Source organism: Homarus americanus, unplaced genomic scaffold, assembly GCF_018991925.1.
Source record: "Homarus americanus isolate GMGI-L3 unplaced genomic scaffold, GMGI_Hamer_2.0 scaffold9293, whole genome shotgun sequence".
Taxonomy (NCBI): domain Eukaryota; kingdom Metazoa; phylum Arthropoda; class Malacostraca; order Decapoda; family Nephropidae; genus Homarus; species Homarus americanus.
Window position 1 is genome coordinate 94,806 of NW_024753552.1, and position 18,635 is coordinate 113,440.

Genomic DNA, 18,635 nt, shown 5'->3' on the forward strand with positions numbered 1-18,635 from the left:
CTCAGTGAAAGTAATTTTTCACCTCATTTGACCAGATGACAATATAGACCGTAAAGTATTTCATTGTTTTCATCTTGAGAAAAGTTAGTAGAACCTGTGTTCACTGTGATATGACAGACAGACAGACAGACAGACAGACAGACAGATAAACAGACAGATAAACAGACAGACAACTTATCCAGCCCTTCTCTATAGGTTTTTCTGATACATTTTTGTTCTATCAGTGTTCCCTCCTTCCTGCCAGCCCAGCCACGCACTCTATGTTTATTGAGATGTTTATTAAGGAAATTGTTCTCTTAATTTACCTCCTGGGACATAATCACAGATCCATTTACTAATGTTGCCAATATTTCACATGTCAATCATCTTTACCGTCCCGTCAATGTTCACAAGTTGTTCACGTCTTTTATAAGAAATTTTCACCTCAGTTTCGCCTCTGATACTGTCCATTTAACTTGGGAATTAACAAATTTTTCACCTATTCACCCTTTTCTTCCAACTATCATCCCATATCTCTTGTTTATCGACAAAAGTTATGGATTTTAGCAAGGAATACTAACTATTCAAACACCTGAAGTAAACCAATTCTTCTCTAACACCTATTACCTCTCAAGTCGCTCACATCGCAGACTTACTTCAATCTTTACTCCTCTCCAGATTTATTTAGTTTGGTCACCCAAACTGTTCACTTTCCCAGATTTCTTCCCGTTACCCGATCCATAAAGGAGTTTGAACGATTTATATTTTGGTTTATTAATGCTGGAGTACTTCAATGTTCGGTTCTTACTCTTATTCGTTGTTTACTAAATATTAATGACGTATTAACCATTCGCTTGTATAGTACACATTCCTTTGATAATATTAGTAAGCAACATGAGTGACAAGCCATGTCTGCCCCCAAACGGACAATTGCTCCCTTGTGTGAGGTGGTGGGCGCTCATCAGCTCTAAACCAATCCCTCATGTTCTCCACACCACGTCACGGCATTTTCGCTTTTCTACAACTATTTCTTGGCAAACTTAATACATTATCTTCCACCTTTCCAACAAGAATCACAACACAGGTTATGTCACCCTTACTCTGTGCTATTTCCATATAGAAAAAGACCTCACCATCACTCCTCGTACACCTCGACTAAAGAATTTCTTTACTTTTTACATCTTTCCATTAATCTACAACCAACAGTTAGTTCAATATTAGACAAATGCACAACACAACTGTATATTTATGTTCATCTCTTCTCGTCTACGGTGAACTAAAAAAAAAGGTTGTTGACAGGTCTCTGGGCCATTAATCTATCCTTTCAGAAGATATGATGTCTTATGTACTTGCCCGAGTCCATCACAATCTTGAAAAAAATAATTAATAATGACTTGATATTAAAGCCTCACACAGGTAAGGGGAATACAGTTATGTTTATCTGAATTATATATAAGTAAATGATAAAACACACACACACACACACACACACACACACACACACACACACACACACACACACACACACTACTACTACTACTACGACTTTACTGTCACTCTCGGAATCGTGTATGACGATCATCCAGCTATGATACAATGATATGAGTCACACACACACACACACACACACACACACACACATACAAATTCATATACTCTTTTCAATTACCTGTTAAGATAAAGCTTTACCAATGTTAGTTTCATTTCCCTAGACACTCACTGTAGTCTCGACACCAAATTGTAAACAATATTATATCGAACAATCTAAGACTTCACAAATATGCCATTACACATCCAAGCATAATGACACGTTTTCCAGGTACTGTACACAGAATATTTCATTCCACTCAAATATTAACCACTAATTCTACTTGGGGGTTAGGTTAGGTTAGGTTAGGTTAGGTTAGGTTAGGTTAGGATGTTTAATATCCAGATAAAATAAGCTAGGAGGGGGCGAATCTTCAGGTGAGCTTTAATTTTTAGCAGATGTTGGCTTACTTTTGACAACGGCCAATGAATGGCTTCTGGGCATATAAGCAAATCTGATTATAGTCCCCAACATAATTACAGCAGACAGGGTAAGGAGAAGACATCTCTTTCTCGTCATAGATGATGGTACTGGAGGAAACACAATGACCACGATAACCTGTGGGAGAGGGAGAGAGAATAATAAAAGTCATATATAGGACAGGGAGAAAGGATGAGAAATGTGAATTATAAGATGGAATGGGATGAGTATAAATTTCCCATTTTGTAGACTCAAATGAGGAGGTTGGAAGTGGATCGTCGCTAAACACGGGAATTCTCCACAGGTGATGAGTTGGTTCTTTACCAGAGTGAGGTATGAGCAACCTATACACCCCATAGGTCATTCCCAACATTTTTTACTCCCTTTAATTAGTCTTCTGGTGAGGAAAGGTTTGGGGCATCCATTCATATTAATTTCATCTCTTGCCCTTGAACAACCATAGACAGACACAATAAACGTTCCTCTGACGTTACTGTTGGATCATCGTCACCTAAAGGTCCAACGCATTACATTCCATGCTTTAAGGTAGTGTGCCACCGAGAAATATCAGGTACTGTCCATGTAAAACAGAGCCTTGGGTGACCGGACCACGAGATCTGAGGTTGACGAATTTCATAACAATTAAAATAATGATTTAATGCACAAAGGCCTAATATACTATACGAAAAACTCAGATCAAATAACAATGACCCCAAATGGATAAATAATAATTATATGATGTGGTATACCTCGACTTTAGCAAAGCCTTCGACAGAGTCCCCCCACGAAAGACTAATACGAAAAGTGGAGGCTCCTGGCATTGGAGGAGATATTCTAAAATGGATTAAGGCATGGTTACAGGACAGGAAACAGTGACTAAGCACTAACGGCACTGCATCCGATTGAGGGGACGTCACTAGTGGAGTACCCCAAAGCTCAGAACTTGGACCATTATTATTTATAATATACATAAACGATATAGATATAAGCATAGACAGCAACGTAAGTAAATTTGCTGACGACAATAAAATAGGGTGTAAAATACTTAGCCTAGGAGATGTAAACAGAGAAACTAGATATCAGATGACCAACGTTGTTATAGAGAAATCCAACGATGAGAAAGATTTAGGGATAATGATAAGTAGGAATCTTTAACGACAACAACAATGCGTATTTGCTCGAAACAAGGTTAACAAAGTACTTGGGTTCATACAAAGGAGTGTTAGCTACATGACTAGCGAGGTTATCCTAAACTATATCTTGCACTTGTGAGACCTCACTTGGATTATGCAGTTCAGTTTTGGTTACCGTACTACAGAATCGATATCAAATCCCTAGAAAGCATACAGAAGAGGGTGACAAGATTTATCTCGAGCATTAGGAATCTTGAGTATAGAGACAGATTAAAGCATCTGAATTTGCACTCCCTTGAGAGACGTAGAGTGGGAGGCGATATGATCGAGGTGTATAAATGTAAGTCATCGTTAAACAAAGGTGATATAACAAAGGTACTCAAATTATCCAATCAGGAACGAACTCGAATAATGTTTATAAATTAGAGAAATTTAGAATTTGCCGCGAGATAGGTAAACACTGGTTTGGAAATAGAGTAGTGGATGTGTGGAACAAGTTACCAAACATCATCACTAAGTGAAATACACTGGATAGCTTCAAATATAAGTTGGATAGATATATGAGGGATAGGGGTTGAGTGTCAGCGGGACTGTCTAGTTTGGACCAATAGGGCCCCTGCAGTTTCCTCCAGTCTTATGGTCTGATGTTCTTGGTATCATGTAAGGCGCAATGAGCTTAATGTGTTTTATACACAACGACCACTTGGTGGTGCAAAGTTCTGGGGTGAAAGCATTCGCCCATTGGAGTGCTCCATCCTCCTATGGAAACGAATTCTTGTTATAACCTAACCTAACCTAACCTAACCTAACCAAACCTACCTGGTACTTTCAGTAACGTGGTCGCATGGAGTGTAATATGCTAGTCCAAACTCTCCTGATAACATTATTCATTAATGAGGATAGGTGCTCAATATTCTGTAAGATAGTGGAGATAAAGTCTGGGGAGGTGATTGCCATATAACCAATCTCTTACTTTTAGTCAGATTCGTGTTATTTCTGTGACTCACAAAATAGTGCACAGTGTATGTTTACATGGAAAAAGTGTGTGTATATCCGGGCTACAACATTCCTCCACTACAACAACACTCCACTACAACAATCCTCTACTACAACAACATACCACCACAAAAACCGTCCACTACATTAACCCCTCACTACAACGACCCTCCACTACAACAACCGTCTGCTACAACAACTACAACAACCCTTCACTAAAACAACACTCCACTACAACAACCCTTCACTAAAACAACACTCCACTACAACAACCCCCAGAACAGCAACCTTCCACTACAACAACCCTCCACCACAACAACCCTCCACTACAACAACCCCCAGAACACCAACCCTCCACTACAACAACCCTTCACTACAACCCTCCACTACAACAACCCTCCACCACAACAAACATCCACTACAACAACCCCCAGAACAGCAACCCTCCACTACAACAACCCTTCACTACAACCCTCCACTACAACAACCCTCCACCACAACAACCCTCCACTACAACAACCCCCAGAACAGCAACCCTCCACTACAACAACCCTTCACTACAACCCTCCACTACAACAACCCTCCACCACAACAAACATCCACTACAACAACCACGCGCGTAGCCGTAGACAGGGCCGTCATACACATAAGCCCATTAGGACCGTAACCTCCACTAGGAAACCGGAGAAACCCACCCCTGACAGACCGTACCACCACACTGAAGTTCCACGGATATGGTATGATCTCCCGTCTTTACTGCTATCCAACGTCACTTCCCTAGCTAACAAGTTCGACGAGCTGGCAACTACAGTCAGGTCAGCCGCCGCGAGCGTCGTTGCCATATGTGAGGCTTGGCAAATTGTGCCTGAAACTTGTCATATTGAGGGATATCAACTCTTTCATCACCTTCGTTCACATAGAAGCGGAGGGGGCGTTGCCCTCTTCTGTCAAGATGACCTACGCCCATCACGCCTGGATGTTCAAGTCCCAGCAGATGTGGAAGCATCATGGGTATGTGTTGTGCCACAGGCCCACCCGCACCACACTGCTTCCATCATAATCTGTGTGGCATACCATCCGCCTCGCTCACCCACCAGAGACACTCTTATCAATCATCTCATTACCACCTCAGACCACCTCAGAGTTAGGTACCCATGTACCAAGTTAGTATTATGTGGGGATTATAATGAAATTGACACCACTGATATCCAGGACCAGCTATCACTATCACAAGTTGTGAACTTCCCCACACACGGTCAAAATACCCTTAACTGACTTAGCGGAACAGTACCAACCACCTCAACCAATGCCTCCTATCGGGTGTAGCACACACTTATCAGTGCTCTGGTCCCCAGCTGCCACTCCCACTCAAGTACAGAGACCCTACCTCAAGACCTACAGGCCGATTACTGACTCTGCAGTGCGCCTCTTCGGGCAGTGGATAGTTCACCATCCCTGGACTGAAGTACTTAGCGTGGATGACGTGGAAACCAAATGGATAAATTATACCAACACCACCACGGAAGCTCACCACCACTTCTTCCCCGAGAAGTCCGTCAGATTTCACCCAGCTGACTTGCCCTGGATCACACCTCGGATCAAAAGACTTATGCAACAGAGAGACAGAGCCTTTCATCTCAATGACCACATCCGCTACAGGTCTCTTCGCAACCGAGTCATCCGCGAAATACGCACTGCAAAGAAGTCCCACTACCCAACCAAATTACAACACCTGAAGCAGACCAACATCAGTCAATGGTATGGTAAGCTTAAAAAACTCTGTGGACTAAACAATAAGACACACCCCCTCCCCTTCCTTAGCCATCTCACTAATGTTGACGCAGCTGAGCAATCAAATAACCATTTCGCTACTATATTTCAGACGCTCCCCCGGCTTGACACAACCACTCTCCCTGCTTACCTACCAGCCCCCCTTCCCACTAACTTAGTAGAAGAATTTAAAGTAGCAAAACGCCTGGACAAACTAAAATTAAAACGCTCTACCACCCCCATTGACTTACCAATGAAACTCTTCAAGGAGTTCTCCCCGGAGCTTGCTAAACCCCTATGCTCCATCATCAATGGTTCTCTCAGTCAAGCCAGATGCCCAGCTGACTGGAAGACCTCTTATGTATCACCAGTGCCCATGTCAACCAGCCCACAATACTTAAATCAGCTACGACCTATTGCAATCACCCCAATACCCAGCCTAATCTGTGAAAGTTTTGTGTTCGACTGGGCTTATGCTAATATTGCAGGAGTCGTAGACCCTCACCAATTTGGCAATATGAAAACTTCCTCCACCACTCACTGTCTTGTCAGCTTTCTCGATTACATATACCGCCATCTCGAGAAACGAAAAACGTCTGTAGCTGTCGCCTTCATTGATTTCACTAAAGCATTCGACCTAGTCGACCACAATATAATCATCAACAAAGCTATTGACCTCGGGCTTCGGAGAAGTCTTATACCATGGCTTACAGACTTCCTCAGTGACCGACGCCAAGCTGTACGCTTCCGAGGGGCTGTCTCCACCTTTCAGTCACTCACCTGTGGCGTCCCCCAAGGCACCAAGATGGGACCACTCTGCTTCCTTATGCTCATCAATGATGCCCTAAGAGAAACCCCTGCTCGCTGGAAATATGTCGACGACTCCACCATTGGGATCAGCGTCAACAATTCTGCTCCCGACTATACCGCCCTTCAGGATTTATTGAACAGTCTCCAAAACTGGGCCACCAACAACCATGTCACCATCAACCATACCAAGAACATGGTTATGCACATCAACCTCTCCTCCGACATTGTCCCACCTCCTTCCATTACTTTAGGTCCGAACACACTCCAGGTTGTAGATTCCACGAAGCTCCTCGGCGTCACCATAGACAACAAACTAAATTGGAAACCACACGTCAGTGAAGTTGTCAAATCCTCCAGTTTCCGTCTCCACCTCCTCCGCCGACTCAAGTCCCTCGGAGTTCCTGCACCCGAGCTCCTCAGTGTTTACACAACATTCATACTTCCCAAGCTCACCTATGCCTCCCCTACCTGGTCTTCCTCCCTAAATGCCACACAACGTAAACACATAGAAAAAAGTGCAAAAGAGGGCATGCAAGATTATTCTCTCCCCTTCCTACTCCACATATCAAGAAGCGCTCAACACACTGACCCTTTCGTCTCTCACTGACCATCACCACCTCATCTGCAAATTTAGTAAGAAGCTTCTACACCATCCTCGACACCGGCTCCTACTACCACCTGAGATACCTAGCCCGAGAATTGCTATTCGACACCACAACCGCATCCAGCCCATACGTGCACGAAGTGATCGCTAGTCCCAAACATTGTAAAAATTATCAATAACTTGTAATAAACCAGTGTATTCACTCCCAGTAAATACTACTTCTTGCACTGTCACTATGTTGAAATGCACTGTAGTTTGAGCTTTTCCCCATCTAGTTATTATATATCTTATTTGTATCACTTATGTTACTTGTATATTATTTGTAATTCGAAACCCATTCCCCAAATATGTAACTGTATATTTTCAGCCTTCTGGCTGCCAAGCTCTTTCAATAAACCGTTAATTATTATTATTATTATTATTATTATCATTACAACCCTCCACTACAACAACCCCCAGCACAGCAACCCTCCACTACAACATCCCTCCACCACAACAACCCTCCACTACAACAACCCCCTACTACAACAACCCTCCACTACAAAAACCCTCCACTACAACAACCCTGCACTACACCAAACCCCAGCACGTCAACCCTCCACTACAACAACCCTCCACTAAAACAACCCTCCACTACAACAACGATCCACTACAACAACCCTCCACAACATCAACCCTCCACTAAAACAACCCTCCACTACAACAACCCTCCACAAAAACAACACTCCTCTACAACAACCCATCACTACAACAACCCCCTATTACAACAACCCTCTACTACAACAATCTTCTACTACCTTGACCCTCTGCACAACAACCCTCCATTCCTTAGCCTTTTCTAGCGACTTTCCTACTGCTTAGCCCCCCCACTACAGCTTAGCCCCATACTACCTTGACCTCCCTACTACAAGCTTAGCCTCCAGCTTTCACAAGCAAGCTACCACCAACAGCCTCTGCTGCAACAACCCCTACTATAGCTTAGCCCCTTTCTGTAACCCTCACCCAACAACAACCTACCACAGCAACCCCCTACTGCAACAGCTCTGCTACAACAACCCCCTGCTACAACAACCCCCTACCACGACTTGCAACCTCTACTACAACAACCCCCTACTACAACAAAGCTCTCACCTGCTACTACAACAACCCTCTACTGCAAGCAACCCCCCTTAGCCCCTACAACAATAACCCTCCATTATAACTCTTTCACACTACAACAACCCTCTACTACCACAACCCTCCACGATAACTCCCTCACACTACAGCAACCCTCTACCACAACAACCCTCTGTAACAATAACCCTCCATTATAACTTTCTTTCACTACAACAACCTCTACTACAACAACCCTCCTATAACTCCCTCACACTACAACCCCTCTACTACAACAACCCTCCACTACAACAACCCTCTACTACAACAACCCTACTACAACAATCCTCTACTACCAAAAACCACTACTACTACAATCCTACAACAACCCTCTACTACAACAACCCCTTACTACAACAACTCTCTGCTACAACAACCCTCTACTACAACAACCTCCTACTACAAAAAAGCTGACCCTCTGCACAGCAACCCTCCACTATAACTCCCTCTCACTAAGACAACTCTCTACTACAAAACCTCTACAACAACCACTCTTTCTGCTCCACCACACTAAGAAACAACCACTCTACCACAACAACCCCTCTACAGCTAACCCAACCTTCCACCTATTGCTCAACTCACAAAGCCTTCCACTATTGCTCCTCACACTACGACAACCCTCTACCTCTCACAACAACCCTCTACTACAACAACCCCTACTAAAACAACCTCTACTACAACAACCTTCTACTACATCAACCCTCTACTACAACAACCCATACAACAACAACTCTCACTATAACTCCTGCACACAACAACCCTCTACTACAACAACCCCTACCACAACAACCCCCTAATACAACAAACCCCTACAACAACAACCCTCCTATAACTCCTCACTATCAACAACCCTTCTACAACAACCCCTACTACAACAACCCTTCACATAACTCCCCCACTACAACAAGCCCCTGCAACAACAACCCTCCACTATAACTCCCTCACACTACAACAATCCTCTCACAACAACAACAACAACCTCCACTATAAACTCCCTCACACTACAACAACCCTCTACTACAACCCCCACCACTATAACTCCCTCACACTACAACAACCCCCTACAACAACAAATCTCCACTATAACTCCCTCACACTACAACAACCCTCTACAACAACAATCCTCCACTATAACTCCCTCACACTAAAACAACCCTCTACTACAAGAACCCTATACTATAACTCCCTCACACTACAACAACCCTCTACCACAACAACCCCCTACAAGAACAACCCTCCACTATAAGTCCCCTCACACTACAACAACCCTCTACCACAACAACCCCTACAACAAAACCCTCCACTATAACTCCCTCACACTACAACAACCCTCTACCACAACAACCCCTACAACAAAAACCTCCACTATAACTCCCTCACACTACAACAACCCTCTACTACAACAACCCTACTTCTTCCTCACACTACAACAACTCTCTGCAGCAACCCTCTCTATAACTCCTCACACTACAACAACCCACTACCACAACAACCCTCCACTTAGTCAACTATAACTCTCTCACACTAAAACAACCCTCTACCACAACAACCCTCCACTATAACTCCCTCACACTAAAACAACCCTCTACCACAACAACCCTCACTATAACCCTCACACTACAACGCTCTACTACAACAACCCTCCCTGCTCCCTCACACTAAAACAACCCTCTACCACAACAACCCTCTACTAACTCCATCACACTAAAACAACCCTCTACCACAACAACCCTCCACTATAGCTCCCTCAAAACTACAACAACCCTCTACAACAACAACCCTCCACTATTCCCTCACACTACAACAACAACTCTAACTCTGCACAACTCCAACCACAACAGCCCTCCACTATGCTCCTCACACTACAAAAACCCTCTACCTGTCCACTATAACTCCCTCACTACAACAACCCACTACCACAACAACCTCCCACTATAACTCCTCACACTAAAACAACCCCTTACAACAAGAACCCTCTACTACAACAACCCTCTACCACAACAACCCTCCATTATAAGTCCCTCACACTACAACAACCCTCTACTACAACAGCCCTCACTTAACTCCTCTACAACAACCTCTACCCCCCTAGCAACAACCTCCTATAACTCCCTCACACTACAACAACCCTCTACCACAACAACCCTCTACCCACAACAACCCTCTACTACGACAACCCCTACGCAACAACCCTCCTATAGCCCTCACACTACAACAACCCTCTACTACAACAACCACCTACAACAACAACCTCCTATACTCCCTCACACTACAAAACCCTCTATCACAACAACCCTCTACAACAACCCTCTACTACAACAACCCTACAACAACAACCGTCCACTATAACTCCCTCACACTACACTAACCCTCTACTACACAGCCCCTACAACAGCCCTCACTATATGCCTCACACTACAACCCCTCTGCACAACAACCCTGCCCTCACACTAAACAACCCTCTACTGTAACCCCCTCCAACAACAACCCTCCACTCCTAACTCCCTCACAACTACAACAACCCTCTACACACAACCCTCTACAGCAACAACCCCTCCATAACTCCCTCCACTGTAACCCTCTACTACAGCCCCTACAGCAACAACCCTCCACTATAATCCCTCACACTACACAACTACAACAACAACCCTCCACTGCTCCCTCACACCAACAACCCTCCCACAACAACAACCCTCCCACAACAACAACCCCCTACAACAACCCTCCACTATAGCTCCCTCACACTACAACAACCTCTACTACAACAACCCTCCACTGCTGCTCCCTCACACTACAACAACCCCTACAACAACAACCTCCACTATTTCCCTCACACCAACAACCCTCCACTATAACTCCCTCACACTACAACAACCCTCTACTACAACAACCCTCTACAACAACAACCCTCCACTGTAACTCCCTCACACTAACAACAACCCTCTACTACAACAACCCTCTACTACAACAACCCTACAACAACAACCCTCCACTATAACACCCTCACACTACAACAACCCTCTACTACAACATCCCCCTACAACAACAACCCTCTACTACAACAACCCTCTACTACAACAACCCTACAACAACAACCCTCCACTATAACACCCTCACACTACAACAACCCTCTACTACAACATCCCCCTACAACAACAACCCTCTACTACAACAACCCCCTACAACAACAACCCTCCACTTTAACTCCCTCACACTACAACAACCCTCTACTACAACAACCCCTTACTACAACAACCCTCTAATACAACAGCCCTCTACTACAACAACCTCCTACTACAACAACCCCCTACTACAACAACCCTCTACTATATGAATCGTCTACTTGTGCAATTAACCAGGCCGTTCACATATATTTATTATTTGGGTTTAAGTAACAAAACCCAAATGGTAGTTCCTTGTTTTATTATAAAAGGATTGTATCTATAATTCCTGAGTGTAGATCGACTGTAAGTTCCACTGTATAGGAGTGAATGAGAAAGGGACGGCGTTTATGTATTAAAAACGTTTGGTCACGTCCTTACGATATAACTTTCTGTGAGCGACACATGAGTAGTGACCCATCGAGGGAGAACGGTATGACGGAGCCATCCACTGCGGCTCTCAAATAACGTCTTCCTCTAGTCAAGGATATCAAACTACTGCTCTCTTCAGGTGGCCAGAGAGCCGGCTACTTATGCCTTTACTCAGCATAGTATGACGCAGCTTCCCGTGGGCACACTTTATCACGTGCATGGAACTTGTCACCTCATAGCCAGTGGAAGGTTACAGGGTGGTGAATCTGAATATAATATCATATGTATTGACCCATTTATATAATATGCTCTGTTCATGAGACAGGAGCCCATTACAACTACAACAACCCTCTACTACAACAACCCCTTACTACAACAACCCTCTACTACAACAGCCCTCTACTACAACAACCTCCTACTACAACAACCCTCTACTACAACAACCCTCTACTATAAAAAACCCCTACAACAACAACCCTCTACTATAACTAATTCACACTACAACAACCCTCTACTACAACAACCCCCTACAACAACAACCCTCCACTATAACTCCTTCACACTACAACAACCCTCTACTACAACAACTCTCTACTACAACAACCCTCTACAACAACAACCCTTTACTACAACCCCCTACTATAACTCCCTCACACTACAACAACACTCTACCACAACAACCCTCTACTACAACAACCCTACTACAACAACCCTACTATAACTCCCTCACACTACAACAACCCTCTACTACAACAACCCCCTTCCAACAACAACTCCCTACTACAACAACCCCTACTATAACTTTTCTAACGTGGCCTCCAGCCTCCCCCAATAACCACACCTTCGCCACCATTTATTTACCTTAATATTAAATATCCTAATACATAAGAAGCTATCCTATCTGTGTTAAATTAGTTGAGCCGCAGATCTATGCGGCATTCAGTGACTGTAGCCTCATAGTCAATATCTGCAGCAGTTGTCGGAGTAGGGGCAGAAGCTCTCGTTCCCCTGAGGCAGAGCAAAGCCGACCAAAGGAGAGAGAAGGACAGTCGACATCTCATCCAGGCTGTAACATAACTTCTGGGCTGCTGCTTCTGTTCGGAGATCAACTCCGCGAGTCTGGTGTAGAAACATCTTGCACTTGGGCCCATCCCACCAGAGGTTGTGAACACTAGAGGAGTGAAGCTGCCTTGATCAACATTTTGAATTCTCTTCCCATATGCCCTTCTCTTGTCGTTCTCGTTCCTCCTATGTGCAGCATCGAGAGCTAGGTTACGGTGACAAGCGGCCATGGGATCAAAAATCCTGATGTCGAAGAAAGCTCGCTGTCCCCGCGTCCAGAATCCTCGAGCACTGACGTCCACACGGGCTTCGTTAGATGTGTTTGAAGTCCTGTGTTGAAAGATCTCGCCATCCAGTGGAAGGAGGGTCGGTTCTACCATGACGTCCCGGCAGATTTCCTTCAACATATTTGCTGTGAGATCCCTTACCTCGTCATGCCTCATGCATATGAAGCCCCCCTTCTTGCAGACCATGGCGTGATCGCCATCATAGGAAGAGCCACACACGCATTGGGAGGGCAAACCATCTACTGGCCAACCGTACCTTAGAGCAATGGCATCTGTAAATTCTTGTTTGTTAAGGCTGAAACCATTTGCCCTTATCGGTAACGTAGTTAACCAGTTCGAGGCGCCCACCTCCTGCGCTATAGCTACTTTTTTTGTCAAATTTTCTGGAACCTGCAGCAATAGTTGCTGCAACATGTCATTTTGGCAGTGCTGCCGATCTGTTGTAATGGACCTACGGATCTTATTTACTTCGCTGGTGTCCACTTCCCCTGTTGCATTCTGGGCTATTATGTGGTCAGTGAGGGCTGCCGTGAGCTTAAGTGAATTTTGATGTTCAGAGTCAGCAATCTCCTCTGGATTAGTTAGTCCCATCCCTCCCAGTCTTGGTGCAAGTGCAAGAAGTGTTCTTTCTGCTAGGGTTAAGTCAGGGTGTTTCACTAGTATGGGAATGAACTTGACACTGATTGCTTCTTCCAAAGGGTGCAGGAGGGGTCCGATCTCAGGGATGGTACGCATCAGGTAGTTCCAACGATGCTTGACTCCATGGGTGAATGCTGCAAAGGCCGCATGTGGCTCTGTGTTAGCAATCTCCGATAGAGCTTGGATTTCGCTAACCCACTCATTCACCTTTCCCGCTACGTACTCGGTCTTGAAGTCCGTAGTGCCAATTACTGCGCCTAGATGTCTTTGGCCGTCCTTAGTTATTTTGACCTCACTTCCGCCAAAAACCTCCAATGCCCGTTCATAATGTTCTGGCTTCACGATGAGGAAGGATTTGCTGGCGTTTGGGGGGTACCCTATTTGTGGACCTCGCGATGTTACCAGGTCCCACCACTTTTTGATGTCCTCCACTTTTCCTGCTCCTGTAAGGTCATCAGCATATGCCACTTGTTTGACCCCAGTTGTTTCAAATTTTATTTCTTGTTGGAGCACTGATAGGCCAATTGCATACATTGCCATTGCAACGGGGTCCCCCTGTGTTGTTCCCTCGGTCGACTGTAGGATGGTATCACCTCGTAGAGCCTTGTTGTTTACTATGTAGAGGTCTGATGGATTCCTATACGAATTTTCAACATACATCGCAAAGCTAGGACACTTGATCTTGATGTTGTGCAGTGCAGCCTTGCGGTTAAGTATGTTGAATGCGTTTGAAGCATCCACCAGGAGAACTGCCTCACAATCACGCTGCTCAAATATCAATCTCATGGCGTGAATGGCCGCCTCCCCACCAGCCTGGTGGCCAGCACACACTTCTAGGTTCCCTGCTGCTGCCCTGACATCGTCCTTTACCACCTCCATTATGCACTTTCCGATGATCCGCCTCAGCACTTTCCCCACCCCTATAGGTCTACATCCTGGTTTCTTTTCCAGAGGAATAAGGCGGCAGGCCGTCAGGGCCTGGAGGTGATGGCAGCAGGAGGATGCAAGCTTTCTTGCAAGGGCGGCAATGGCAGTGCAGAGATCGCTTGCTACAGGGCCAAACTTGTTTGTGCTGAGGATGACTCTCCAACCGTTTGCATCCAGACCTGAAGGGCCGGCTCCTCCTCGAGTCTTCAGTGCTTTTTTCCACACCATCTCTCCTGTTATTTTCTCGAACAGGACAACATTTGGTGGGATATAGGCACCCTCGAACCTGATGCCTTCATCTTCGCTTGCAGGGGGATGTTTCTCTTTCAATAGTTTTAATGTCTCTCTGTTTATTGGCATCACCCCACCGGAAGATTCCTGAGTGAGAGATCTTACCGCGAGAGACACTTTTCCCACACGCATTTTGTTTCCAAATTTTCTTGCCACGTCATCGGTGTTTTGCTTCCCTACTACAACAACCCTCTACTTCAACAACCCTTTACTACAACAATCCCCAACTATAACTCCCTCACACTACAACAACCCCGTACTACAACAACCCCCTACAACAACAACCTTCTACTACAACAACCCTTTACTACAACAACCCCCTACTATAACTCCCTCACACTACAACAACCCCGTACTACAACAACCCCGTACTACAACAACCCCCTACAACAACAACCCTCCACTCTACAGTACAGAAACTCCCTCACACTCTGTCTTTACCTGAGCGAGTGGTTGTTGACGGTACACTGCCCTGCGCCAGACTGACTGTGTAACCGCTGATTATCACTCAGCTTCATTCAGTTGTGTTGTAACTCACGGGCGGATCCAGGAGGGTGGTCCTTGGGGGTTCGCCCCCCCCCCCTTTTCATCAGGATATTCCAATATTTTTTCTTTAATACAGTATTGTACTTAGGCGCTTTTGTAGAGTAAAAAATAATTACTATTGACCTCAGAATATTTCATAATATCAATTGCACATGGCTTCAGTATGGCCTCAATATGCCTTTGATATTGGCTAGATTCCCCCCCTCCTCTAGATGGGCTCGTTTTGCTCTCCGTGTTCCCCTACCCAAAACCTCTTGGATCCCCTTTTGATATTCTTGGATCCGCCCCCGGTAACTTTCTGTTCTTATTAAGATGAAAAGTAAAATGCAAAGTTTATTATATAGGCTAAAGCTGTGACTACTATAGTGCGTTTTTTCTCAGCTGAGAAAAAACGCACTATACCTGTACACAGTACGTTAGAAATCAGACGGAAATATGAACTTTTGTGTTTAAGAAGGGCAATAACGTTGGAAGGAATAGATGATCTCAAAATTTGATGCCCATCCTTATATGAACTGATGATTAACGGTAACCTAACCTAACTTACCCTAATCCTTCCCATCAGAAAACGGGGAATATAATTTATGTAAGTATTGAATTTTGTGAAACAGTGTGAAAGACGAGCAGATGAACATATGAGAAAGACTCAAAAGAATACTATCAATTATTTTGTAAAGAAGTGGATAGATAGACAACACCAAGAGAGTGAATGGAAGTGGTGAAATAATTTGGTACAAATTGAAATTGGGAGACAAATATTCAGAAAACTGATAATGTAATCAATGATAACCGCAGACCGGTAACGGGGATGACGGCCCGACTGAGTGGTAACTGACCCACTCCTCGAAACGCTGTAATACAGCCATTATACCAACGTGACACATGTTACCTTCCAATTACTGGACATTTTTACACCTCACGATCGCACAGGACTGACAGCGTTAGCCTACTCTCCCTACAGGCCGCGTGAGTGAATCACACGCCTGCGAAAACGTAGCTAACTGTTGTCCTTCCTGACGTATTCAGATAAGCCTCACCATATCACTCGAGAAATTCCACTAACCAATGTGGTAAGGGGACACCGGATTGCGGCGTGGTGACAGTTGAACTTCACCCCCCCCTCCGCATATCGCCTGATATTTCAGGCAGGAAAATTCGGCCAATCATTGTTAGGAATGAAAATTGACGTCATCCACAAGAAATTTTATTCTTTATTATTTTCCCACTTACTGCGGCTAGTTTATCATGCACCCCATACTCATCTTATCCGCGATAGCGCAAAAGGATTACAGAGTACAGGTCACAAAGGGTTTGTATAACTAACGCCAATGGTCAGGCTCATATAGCATTAAATGTTACAACGTATTTCATCTTTGTTTAGCTCTATACATAAAGGGTAGCTTATACGCAACTGCTTGAGTACAGGAGTGTGAGGCAGTATGTCTTGCCTCACACTTTGTTATTCACATCTGCGTGAGAGGTATTCAAGCACATTGTGTGTTTGGGTCTATACATGGGAACTGATATAGCTACTAAGTGCACAAAAGTGGATACAATCTTAATATGTCGGCTATCTTGCCATTAGAGATGAAGTGTTGTGCCATTTCACCCACAGTGTGCTTGGACCTGTCCCTTAAAGGTTCAATAGTATCTTCCTACAGTCATGGCCGTAGTGTTAGAGTGTGCGGTCATATGTCTGGTCATACACTTTACAGTAAGTCTTGTTTACATCTTCTTGAGGAACACACTGCCAAAGGTACTTATACCCTAACCTTAGTCCAGCGGTTAAAACATCTTGTAATCTAGTGATCTTGTTACTTGCTCCATATACATGTTTCACTTGATACATCTCATCATGGTGTTTGCACTTGTCCGATTACGTCAAATTCAGCAACAAGTTCTTTCCTAATAACAGTTTGAAGGGTTCTTTTGGACAGACCCAGATTGTATTCAACGGTGTCTTTGTTAGACTCGAGTTTGGCGAGGGCATCAAGTCTGTCATGTTCTTTAAAGCCTATGTGAGAGGGGATCCACAACAGTATAACCCTGACACTCCGGTCAACAAGGTACGCATATTTGTGTCTGGCTTCACAGACAAGCGCGTGACAACTTGAGTTGAGGGTGTCAAGGGCAAGTAGTGAGGATAGAGAGTCAGTGATGATGAGACTGTCAGTGACAGTGGTTTCAATAAATTTAATAGCTGTGAGTATGACAACTAATTCAGTTTGTAGACTGGATGCCCAGTTGTTAATTCTAACTCCTTTCTCAATTATATTACCGTCAGGTTGAGTCACAACAATAGCACTTCCAGCCCTCCCACAGGCGGTGTTAAGAGATCCATCAGTCTAGATGGTCTGTGTGATATTATCATCAGTCTGTAGAGTGTGTATGTGTTCAAGAGCTCTCAGTTTGGCAGTGTGTTGGAGATTAATGCTTTGTATATTAATCTTTAGGTGGAGATGTCGGTATTGCGATATCGAAGGGAACTGTCCGCCAGGGGGGAAGGAAGAAATGTTGTGTCTCAACTTTGTACAGGTTGTCTAGTTCAAACATCTCCATATGTGTAACTGTAGTTTGGATCCATTTAGATTCATCAGTCCCATGGTTCATACATTCTAGCAATTTTAAGGAAACAATGTTATCAGGATTACCACGTATGAATCTCAGGGTTATCATCAGGTTGACTTCAATTATTCTATATTTGACACTGGGTATACCTAGTTCTTTCCTCATATTAAGTACTTTAGTGCTCATGGGACAGCCTAGGATATTTCTGAGGGATATATATATATATATATATATATATATATATATATATATATATATATATATATATATATATATATATATATATATATATATATATATATATATATATATATATATATATATATATAT

At 44.1% G+C, this 18,635-nt stretch overlaps 1 protein-coding gene across 1 annotated transcript in view; it reads right to left on the reverse strand.

Annotated features, from left to right (window-relative positions):
- Nucleotides 1-15,662, reverse strand: part of LOC121855370 (lactosylceramide 4-alpha-galactosyltransferase-like) — a 53,435-nt gene extending 37,773 nt beyond the window's left edge. Inside the window, exon 1 of the mRNA XM_042350262.1 lies at nucleotides 15,633-15,662. The gene's annotated coding sequence lies outside the window, so the exon portion shown is untranslated. The remainder of the gene's footprint in view (nucleotides 1-15,632) is intronic.
- Between the last annotated feature and the right edge of the window lie 2,973 nt (nucleotides 15,663-18,635).